We start from the raw sequence: 11,807 nt of genomic DNA on the forward strand, positions 1-11,807 counted from the left end.
AGAGAGCAGAGGCATGGAAGGTGTTTCCGGCACTGAGTCTGGGGCTATAGTCTCTGATATTCTTCTGCCATTTTGCTGTTAGTCCAGAACTCACTCCACTTGGGCAGGACTATGTGGGATCTTATTTGCGGAAGGGGAATTAGCCTTCAGATTCCCAAATTCCCCGTCTCTGGGTAGACCCTTAGAAGCTTTGCTTTTGATAGAGGCAGTAAGACCCAAATATATATTTCTCCTAATCCTTTAACCCTTCCCCCTCTGTAGCTTTGCCTGTTGTCCTCCTTGTCAGAAGGAAGATACAATAAGACAAGCTGAACTCATGAATTCTGGCCCCTGTGTTGTTAATGAGTGGTGGGGAGGTGGGTCACAGTAGAGGAGAAAAGAAAGAGGATGAGACAGGAAGGGAGGTGTCCCAGCTGAGATCTGTTTATTTTTGTAGAAAATTTTCCCTGGGTACCACCATCCTCCTACCTTTACTCTTTAGCCCTTCTTTTCTTGCCGGAGAACACACAAAATGGCAAGTCCTGATTAATTTTCTACTTAGGGAGACCTGTTGTGAAGACAGGGAGGTACTGTTTTTTCTCCATCTGGGCCTTATTGTTTCACATTGCATTTCTAAGAGTTATTGCTTTTATATGTCACAAACATACGCTATCTATGTTTTTCTACTAATGTCTGATACTCACTTTTTGACACTTACAATGTTGGAGATTTTTAAACCTAGGAATTTTTGGTTTTCTCTCCCCCTTCACCTGTAGGTTTTTTGTTTTGTTTTTGTGTTTGTGATTTTTTTTTGTCTTTTTCATAATAAAAATTCATTAAGAAAGTCATTCAACCAGTATATATTAAATGCTTCTAACTTGCAGAACCCCATGCTTCTCTGGAGTCAGAGGTGGGAGATTAGATAGAAAAGAAATCTATGCTTATGAAGGATCTGTAAGTCACCAGTGAGTATTTTGGCACCAGGGCCTATACCAACAGCCACTGAACTAGATCTGTTTGTCCATGTGTAAAATGAGAGTAAGCTCTTTCTCAAATATAAAAGCAGTAAATATAAAAGCAGAAGGTTTTGCTGTACATACTGAATAAATAGATTCCCAGAGTGCTATTTCTTTTTTGCATTTCCACTTGAAGCTCTGAGATACATTGTTTAATTTTAGAAAATAAGAACAATTATCTCCACTGGCCAGTATAACCAAATGAAGGCAAAAGACTTATGAGCTTATTCCAGTATTTGATAGGAACATGCATTTGAGCCCTACTTTGCACTCCTAGGCAGCAGAGGACATGCATAAATGCTCCAAAAGTTGCTTACATGAGGTCCCTATTGGGACTCCAGGTACACCAAAAACAACAAAGCCATAGGCTTATTTTAAAATTTGCACCAGATCTAATTTTCAATCTGCTCACTATTTTGGACATGGTCATTTAGCAATGGGAGAAAGGAACATTTGAAAAAAATATAAACTATAATACTAAAATTTTCTTTCACATTTAAATCCCATGTGGGTTTTTTTCTCATTATTTTTGTCCATGAGATAACTGAGGCACCTACAGCTTAACCACTTGTCCATTGTGGCACACTAGTAAGTGGTGGAGATGTGATTTTAGCTCTTGCCATCCATATATAGAGACCATGATTTGGTTACTCTTCAAACACACGCCCAATGCATTCCATATTTGTATAAGGAGCTCCCACCAAAGACAATAAAAACTTACCTCTTTTCACTGTTTTAACTGAAAAAGTAGAGATAATGCAGGATTTACTACATTTTCTGCATTACCAGAGAGGAGTGCTAGGTAAGAGTCTGATGCCCTGGTCCATAATAGCATGAAAGGTAAATAAAATCTCAGGGCCAGGAGCGGTGGCTCATGCCTGTAATCCCAGCACGTTGGGAGACGAAGGCTGGCGGATCATGAGGTCAAGAGATTGAGACCAACCTGGCCAACGTGGTGAAACCCCATTTGCACTAAAAATAAAAAAATATTAGCTGGGCGTGGTGGCATATGCCTGTAATCCCAGCTACTCTGGAGGTTGAGGCAGGAGAATCGCCTGGACCCAGGAGGCAGAGGTTGCAGTCAGCCAAGATCGCACCACTGCCCTCCAGCCTGATGACAGAGCAAGACTCTGTCTCAAAATAAATAAATAAATAATTATATATATATATGTATACACATACACACACACACATACACCACTATCTTGGGACCCTAAACTCACCAAGCAAAAAGGAAAAGTTCAGCTTCAAAACGGAGCCATGTAAAACTCTCTGCCCTCGTTTTGTTCGTACACAGAGAGCTGCAAGACAGAAGGCCACATATCGCCCGAGGTAGCCTCCCTCATCCTGGCAGTGTAAATGCACACCTTATTTTCACAGGTATGGGGAAAAGACAAGGCTAGAAATCATCCCTCAGCCCACTCCGAGACAGATGCATATTTGACTTTTTCCTCTACTCTATGTTTAGTTTATCATACGTAAAATGCAGATTTACTGAGCTAGTGATAGATGAATAATTAACTGTTTGTTTCTCTTTCTCCTCCTGCCTGCTTTTTCCCCTTTAAATATTGAAGTCCTCAAAACCTTCTTTGGAGCACAGGCCACAGATGCTACTGTAACTTGCATCTCTTTTTTCCCAGGTGTATCCTCAATCTTGGCAAAAGAAACCTCTAAATTGATTGACACCTGTCTCAAACACTTACTGGTTTACAATAGTTAGCATTCCTTGTGCACTGCTATGTATCTACGCTGTTTTAGCAGGTAGAACTTCTTACACCTTTATCATGTTTATGAGGGAGGTAGCATTGTTTTCATATTACAGATGAACTTAGCTTCCAGGCTATCCTTCCTCTAACAATTTATTGCTTATCAGTGAAAAATCCTAACATTTATATACAGCTTCAACTTATGATTAGAAAATAAAACAAATTCAACATGAACATAAATACACATGCCAAATCTCGTTTATTCTCTAATTCTAAAATTATGCCATTTTAATGCCATTCTATATCTCTCTGATCCTAAACAATTCTTTATCCTAAAGCAGTATTTCTCACAAAATGTCAGCTGTAAGTGTGTGGTATAAGCATATCTTAGTTGTGAAAATAGTTAAGCTTTCTCTCTTCACTAGCATAAAACACCCCCACTCTTCAGCCACAACTAATAGATAGCGCCTAGCACTGTGCCAGACACTATGGGCTGGGTCAAGTCTCAAGGACAAATTAAGGTAAGACAGCCCAGCAGGCCACAGGCTTTTTCTGTGGGCTTCTAGTTCTCTTTCTCCTCATCCTCTCTTATCACTGTCACGTCCCCCGTGTGCTTCTCTGGGTGCCCAGCTAAATAGTTCAGGCAATGAGACGTGTCTATGGTGGCAGAATTACCTGGTGAAGGCAGGTGATTCTTGCTTCTCATTCAGGAGAAGGATCCCTCACTTTTTTTTCTTTTGAGACAGAATTTTGCTCTGTCACCCAGGCTGGAACACAGTGGTGCCATCTCAGCTCAGTGCAACCTCCGCCTCCCAAAGCAGCCCTCACTTCCTCATTTTATGCTAATCTACATCCCATGATGCCAAAGAATTCTTTATCCTGGAGTAGTAGTTATCAGTATCAGCTGGAGGACCTAGGGTGGTATGTGTTAAAGTTTAGACACCTGAGGGCCATCACAGCTGTATCTGAGATCAGAGAGGAGGTAGGTGGGGGTGGGGGATGGGCATGATAGTGTAGTTAGGGCACAGCAATCTCTCATCTTAGTAAGCTAAGCTCTCCCAGGTGATGCTGAGGCAACTTGATTGCCTTAGAAGTTCTAACCTGGACCAGAGAAAGCGAAGAGATGGGCCAATAAGTGGATATGTTTGAGGAAAAATGAAGTGATGGCCTGAGAGCCCAGAATTGAGACATGTTCCTAGAAAGTTATTTTGCGGAGAAGCTCTTAGATCCATGACTCCTACTTTTCTCACAAATAAATCACCCAGCTGTCTTCCCAGAGACCCCACCCTATCCCTTAGCAGCAACCCTGTGAGGAAAGGATGGCCCAGGTCTTCTGGTTTATAACAGAAAACGCTGGGTGGTTGGGAGTGTTCCTACCTCTTGGACTGAGTAGAGACATATTTTTGGCACATTGAAAAAGATCAGTAAATGCTTTTTATCACACAGTTATTGCTACGTTTGGGAGCTGAATTCCATTATAACATACTCTAATTACTTATACTTTTATCAATATAGTCATAACTATACATATATTCTGAACAAGGGTCATCAAATTAAGGCCAGTGGACCAACTCTAGTCTGCGTCCCATTATTGTAAATAAAGTTTTATTGGAACACAACCATGCTCATTCATTACATGCTGGTTATAGTTGTTTTCACGCAATAACAGCATAGATACAAGAAAGACAATATGGTCCACAAAACCAAAAATATTTATTATCTAGTCCTTTACAGAAAAATGTTTGTCTAGAGGATTATATTATAGATTATAGCTCTCTACCACTACTGTATGCCAGGTGCTTTACTTGGGTCCCTTGTACATTATCTTTACTGTTCTCAATAACCTTCCCAGTTGTTATGATCATGATAATGCAGGGGAGGAGTGTTAGACAGGTCAAGGGATCTGTTTAAAGCAGACATCCAGAGCCGGGCGCGGTGGCCCACGCCTGTAATCCTAGCACTTTGGGAGGCCGAGGCGGGCGGATCACGAGGTCAGGAGATGGAGACCATCCTGGCTAACACGGTGAAACCCCGTCTCTACTAAAAATACATTAAAAAAAAAAAAAAAAATAGCCGGGCGTGGTGGCGGGCGCCTGTAGTCCCAGCTACTCGGAGGCTGAGGCAGGAGAATGGCGTGAACCCAGGAGGCGGAGCTTGCCGTGAGCCAAGATGGTGCCACTGCACTCCAGCCTGGGTGACAAAGCGAGACTCTGTCTCAAAAAAAATAAAAAAATAAAGCAGACATCCAGAATTCAAACAGTATTTTGTTTGTTTTCTGACTGCGAGTCTTTTATGAGCTGTGCTAGGGATATAATCACCATGTTACACTTTTAATGGGAAAAATTGTTCTTAGATAAAAACATGACTCTAAAGAAATGTGCTATGGGGAAGCAGCCCATATGCAATTTGGGGAACTGACTCTCAGTCTCTAAAGATTCTTTCCTGATAATCTGGCTGCCCCATCATCGTGTACCCTATTTCATTTTTATTCCAGTAATTATAAGTGCTTGAAATTATTTTATTTATTTGGCCATTTCTGTGGATTGTTTTTCTCCTCTCAGTAGAATGCAGGATCCTTGCAGGCAGAGTTTTTCTTCAATTTGCATCTGTAGCCCAAGAGCTGGGAGTGTGCCAGGCACAAGTGTCACTGTTCCGCAAGCATTTGCTCTGTGGCTCCTTAGTTAATAATAAACGTTTATATTGTCTTCTTGTCTTAAAATACAACATCTGAGTAGAGACTGTAATGCATAGCAAAATTTGTCTTGCTTATTTGCCAACGATGGAAAATTCTTTTTTGAAATCCTTGGAAGCACTCTAGAGGAGAACTGGGGTAGGTGTTGATTTGTTGCAATGCAGCATTTTGAAAATTATCACAATATCTCTTTAGGGGATTCAGTGGAATAAACCAGGATCATATACACCACGAAAAAAACAACAACAACAACAGCTTTTTAATCACTTAAACAGCAACTCGAAAAGAACATGATACTGCTCCTCATTTAACCCCTTAGAAGTGTGAGTTCACAGATTGCTACATCCTGCCCCCTACTGGAAGAGAGAGTAATGACAAACAGGGACTAGCAAGAGCACTGAAGCTTTTTTACCAAGAAACAAAATGTTTCTTTTTGCTGGAGTAAATTACATGTTGCAACTGCTCTTCCCTGCTCCACATTCCTTTCTACTTCCAAAGTAAATAAATAGTAAAGCAAGTGGAGTATAAGATGGCTACCAGTATAATAAAGAGAAAAGCAAACCTATATATAGGACACGTTTTGAAAACAAAATTAATCTTTTGTTTATGTAGAAGTAATTTTAAAGTGTGATTTGTTTAATAATTAACTCTCCACCTCAGTTCTTATCATCTGGCACTCTGTTGAAGAGTATAATTGGAAAGGCTATCTAAATTAAGCTTCTAAAAATTAAACTTCTGAAAATTAGGGAGGTAGCATATATTCATATTTACTTGTATTAACTCATATTTAGTGCAATATCTTTAACGTTTAACTCATAGAGTAAATGTCATGTCTAATATGATAAATATACTAAGAAAATATATAAAGTCCCTGATTTTAAAAATGCCTATTGTATAAGATACGAAGTTTCTTTTGTAGAGAAGACTGATTAGTTACACCTGACCTTAATGTTTTCTTCTGACCTCCTTGTCCCTTCCAGTTTCACAGCTCATCCTACCAAACCTCACGTGTATGTCAAGATAAAGCAAGCTATCCATATCCCGTTACCCTGTGCTTACCTAGATAAGGACACCATCCTATAAACCAGCATACTGACCTCTACCAGTATATAATTTTTTATTTAATCAACAATATGCACGACATCTTTTAAAGCATTAGCTAAATAAGCCAACTATACACTGATTTGAAGGAGGCGCTTCCAAAATCTCCCTGAAAACATCTAATATGAGCAAGACCGTCTAAAAGACAGGTAACCGAGATATCTTCCAGTGCCTTTAAATTCTGACCCTGTGCTAAGTTCCAACATCACAAAACAAAGTGTCTATGCCTCCAAACTATAGGGTAATGCTATCTCTCTAACTTTAAAGGAGTAACAAAAGAAGTTGCATGTAAAGAATGTATCATTTCTTTTGGAAAACCAGCATCATATTTTTGATTTCCATGTTTCCATTACATTACCCAGTCCAAGGTTCTACCAAGTAAGGTTATCTTAGAATCAGGACAAGGAAAAGCTTTTATCTATTGGTGGACTCTTATTAGATGGCAAGAAGAACCATTATGGTTAATAGCATAGACTATAGAGTCACATTGCCTGAATTCAGATTCCAGCTCTCTCGTACCATGTTACCTTGAGCTAGTTATGTTAACTTCCTTTGTCTTAGTTTCCTCATCTGTAAAATGTGGGTGTCAATAGTACCTGCCTCATAGGGCAATTGTGAAAGTAAAAGAAGTTCATATGTAAAAAGTCCCTTGGAACCAGACCTGGCACATAGCCTTTGAGAGATGTCAGCTGCAACCCAAATTTGTTTCTGCAGCTGACTCTGTTGACACAAGGCTCAGAGCTACATGTCAATTCTTCTGCTGTAACTGATTCCAGACACCTGCTTCTTCTTTCTCTCTCTCCCTCAATTTACTTATTTATTATCATTGCTCTGTTTTGTATCATTTTTATTAATATAAGCTGATGAACTATTTTAAGGAAATGAACAAGAATGAAATTATTTATTAGGTGGACTAAACTGAACTTGTCCTCTTTGGTCAATTATTTCAGTCCAGATTACTTAATTTTCTGCTTTATAAAATACTCCTAAATTAGGTCACATCAATTTCAGAAAGCACATCTTAGAATATACATCTTCTATGTGCATGAAAATCCAGAATTTTAAAAAAAATCTTGTCTTCCTATGAGACTTCTTGGATGACATATAGGTGTTAACAGTTTAATACATGCATATAAAGAGATACCTGTTAACATGTCAAATATGTTGATAGGTTTCCATGCTCACTGAGACTCACATGGATAAGGAATGGAGCAGAGAGCAGCTATACTCTACTGGCACTGTGCTGGGAATAATTTGAAATCAAGCTTCTCTTCTGCAAAGCCCAATTCTAGTAAAAAGGTGCAAGAGGGAAATCAGTGCAGAGTGCAAGTTCATCGGAACAGGTTGATCTGGTTTGCTGGAGACTCTTAGAAGCCTCCTGGGAGAAATGTGGATAAAAGTTGTTGAAATAGATAGATAACTCCAGGACTTAAGCTCTCAAACACAAATGAGGAACAAAGACCAGCTTTACCTCCTGGGGAGTGCCTTCTCCAGATAAATGCAGATAACTCATCAAGGCCTCTGCCTTGAGTACTTAATTGCTGGAGAGGGAACGTTTGGGCTGCATAACAAAAAGCATTACTTTTATTTTCTCAGATCAGCCTTAAGGAAGTGTCCCAAGTTTCAAAGGGAAAGCACCTGAGACAGAAAAAGTAAGTTAATAAAGAGTTGTAATAAAAGAGGCATCAGAAGTTGGGGGAACAAGGCTGTTTTATTGGAGACATTGAGTGGGGATGGCAATGGGATTAGCAATTTAGAAAGAAAGCAAAAAAGCATGCATTATCCCTGTTGACTATCAGTAAACCGAATGTGGCTCAGAATGCCAGTCAGGAATACCCATAGGGTAAAAATGTGTTTAGGAGTGGAAAGAAAAGAAAAATCAAGTCTTGGGATGGCAGTGGCTTCACTTTTGGTGGTTCAGAGACAAACTCTAATATTCTTTGTCAACTGAAAAATGGTGAGGTTCATACACTTGGAAAGGAGAGCTTTGATTCTCATCAAGTGTTGCAGCCCCCAGGGTGGCCATTCTGACAGTCTGGGAAGTGTAGCCGCTGGCCAGAAGCCAGAAACAGATATGCTGAGGTTGAGCCAACTAGGACAGGGATTTATGCTGAATGGGGTGGGCAAATATACATATTCAATCATCTATAAAAGGAGTCATGAATATTTATGAATGGAGAAACATGCTAATGTACAACTGGGCTTCGTGTCTCATGTGGTTCCAATGTTCAAGAAACGGCTGAGTTCACATGATCCAAGGGTAGAGTATTTGGCTCTCTGATGTCAGAAAGTGAAGCAGAAGAGGAAAGTTTTCGCTGTGCATCCTCTGAAGACTGCTCAGAACTACTGCTTCCTTGGTCGTCTCTTATCAAAAAGAAGTTTCTTCTTGGTAGTCTCTTATCAAGTTTCTTTTGCCAAAACTGCAAAAGAAGGGGCAGTAGCCAAGCAGTTGGTTGATATCCACAGTGGAATCTCTTGAAAAGGGCTGGTTTCTGCTTAGCTTTTAGGGAAGAAAACCTCATGTTAGTCAGGGGGAGAGGGGAGACGATGACAAGATGTATTGGGCCTCCCATTCTGTCTCATGGCCATGAACTCAGTTTTAAGGTTTTCCTTGGGTCCCTTTGGCCAAAGGTTGGTGGTTGTGTTGAGGGGTGGGGGAGGTGTCTGTATAGTTGGTCCTGGGGCTGATACTTTTATTTTTATTTATCATCCTTGTTATTTTTCCCTCTTCAGTGGTGAAAGCTGGAATGGTAAGTGCTGTAAAGAAGATATGCCTCGCAGGACTCATTTGTTAGAAGAAGAGGCAGTCTGCAATGTAAAGTCAGCAATCCCCACTTGTAAATGTTATTTGTTCCCTACACCACACTGAAGCAGGACTCAGTACCTCTTCTCACAAGCCAGGAGGAAATCTCTACAACCTGATTAATTGTAATCTCTACAGTATGATTAATTGTAATCATACTTCACAGTCTCATTTGGAATATGGGGACAAGGGGAAGTTACAACACAGAATTACTAACAAAATACTTAAAAGTTTTAACCAGATGTGCCTGTTTGTTTGTTTGTTTTAATTCATCTTTCCCTATACTATCAACAGTGTGTTTTTAATCTTCCTAACTTCACTAAATTTTGTCTCCTGTCTCCTGGATTCCCCTCTCAAACCTCAAGTGTCTCTACTATTTATGGATCAAACAATATCCTCAAGTCTGCATCTCTACATCATCATCACCACCGTGATGATCCTCATGGTCCTGACCATAGCAAACATTACTGTGTGTACTTTTGTATCCAACACTGGTCTAAAGGTCAATTCACTTAATCCTCACAAACACTCAGTAGGTTAGGTTTTATTTATATTGTGTAATTGGGAAACCATTGGAAACAATAAAAACTTATAATATCATATTTATTTATTTGTTTATTTTTATTTATTCCTGTATTTATTTTTTTGAGATGGAGTCTCACTCTGTGGTCCAGGCAGGAGTACAACAGTGCAATCTTGGCTCAATGCAACCTCTGCCTCCCAGGTTCAAGTGATTATCCTGCCTCAGCCTCCTGAGGAGCTGGGAGTACAGGTGCATGCCACCATACTAGGCTAATTTTTTTGTATTTTTAGTAGAGATGGGGTTTCACCACTCTGGCCAGCCTGCTCTTGAATTCCTGACCGCAAGTGATCTGCCCGCCTCGGCCTCCCAAAGTGTTGAGATTACAGGCATGAGCCACTGAGCCTGGCCAAAAGTTTATAAATTGATTTTTATACTATAAAATATTAAGTAATAAAATAGTTATGGCACAGTACAACTGAAACTTCGAAAGTCTGGGACTCTTCAAGAAAGTATTTACATAGAAAGTAAGCTGAGTTTTAAGAGATATAAGCAGTTCAACAAGGAAAACAGACACTATCACTACAGGCAATGCATTGTTTAGGTTGACAATGGTAAGAAGTTTTATTGAAGGACAGATTATTTGAGGAAGAATGATTAGTGATGTACCAAAACAACAAACAAAAAAAAAATTGAGGCAAAATAATAAATTGGATTTTAATGCCAAATAAATACATGTGATCAATTTTAAGTAAAAGGAATTTAGAGATTTTCAGCACAAAAATTATATAATCAAATTTATATTTTGGAAAATTCACCCAAAGTGAGCAATGGAGGACAAATTGGAGGAGGTCAAAAAGTGTGTAGGGTGGTGGTGCTGGATGTAAACATATAAGTTAGGCCACTATGATTGTTAAAAAAACAGCTTTAGTTTAATCCTCAATTCCAAATGTCCGAAAGTATCTGCATTCCTTTTTTCAGGAAAGGCAAGTGATGGTAACAACCATTCAACCATTTCCTTAGCCTTTTTTTTCTTTGTTTCTCCAGTTTTTCTTGTGTATTCTAAAAGAATGATATTATCAGAAACCATTCAAAGTCAATCCATTTCTTGCTTTGAATCTATTTTCCTCAACTTCAAATTCCTAGACTTAGAGTCATTTAGTCACTGATTAAGCAAATGCTTACTGGGTATCTACTACCCAGCAAGCATAAAAGTTTATTTCTTCCTAATTTTCTGCTCCTTTAAGATAAACTGTTACCTTTTTGGGAGGTCCAACCTCTTAAGATCTTGGGAAAAGGCAAGGTAAAAGGATGAATTGCTCATTGAGGGAAACCATCATGTGAAAAGACTCTCTCTCTCTCTCTCTCTCTCTCTCTCTCTCTCTCTCTCTCACACACACACACACACACACACACACACACACACACACACATTTAATGACCTCCTGGGATCCAGGAGGTTACAGGGAAATACAACATGGACCCACATAGAAGCAGATTAGAAGCTAGGCAAAGAGGTCATCTTAGGTAACCCCAAGCTCTAATGAAATAATGTGTATCCTGTAAACCACATAATCTTTCTGTGATAACTGTTTCCCTGTGTTATGCTCAAGTCTTCTGAAAACTCTTGTTTCAAAGCTCCAGTAGTCTCCATTAAGGAAGGATACCAGTTGTCTTATTTCCATACCTGGGCCCTGTGATCAGAGAGAAGGAGTGCCCCCTTAGGGCCAGTGAGGTAAAGCAAGAATTAATTTTAAAAGTGAAACTTGTAAGAAAAAAGTTAATAATACTGTGTTGTTCACTTGAAATGTGATAAGAGAGCAGATTTTAAGTGACCTCACCACATACCTACACAGATACACACACCCACACTCACACAGTGGTAACTATGGGTGGTAATGAATGTATTAATTTGATTGTGGTAATCATTACACAGTGTACACATGTATCAACTCATCATGTTGTACACATTGAATATATACAACTTTTG

The 11,807-nt window shown here is 39.4% G+C and overlaps 1 long non-coding RNA gene across 1 annotated transcript; it reads left to right on the plus strand.

Annotated features, from left to right (window-relative positions):
* Window positions 1–4,783: 4,783 nt before the first annotated feature.
* Window positions 4,784–9,861, plus strand: LOC105498436 (uncharacterized). Its single transcript, XR_011616962.1, has 3 exons — window positions 4,784–6,643; window positions 8,091–8,146; window positions 9,228–9,861. It is a non-coding gene; the product is annotated as an uncharacterized lncRNA (long non-coding RNA).
* Window positions 9,862–11,807: the final 1,946 nt, after the last annotated feature.

The sequence above is a fragment of the Macaca nemestrina genome, chromosome 19, assembly GCF_043159975.1.
Source record: "Macaca nemestrina isolate mMacNem1 chromosome 19, mMacNem.hap1, whole genome shotgun sequence".
Taxonomy (NCBI): domain Eukaryota; kingdom Metazoa; phylum Chordata; class Mammalia; order Primates; family Cercopithecidae; genus Macaca; species Macaca nemestrina.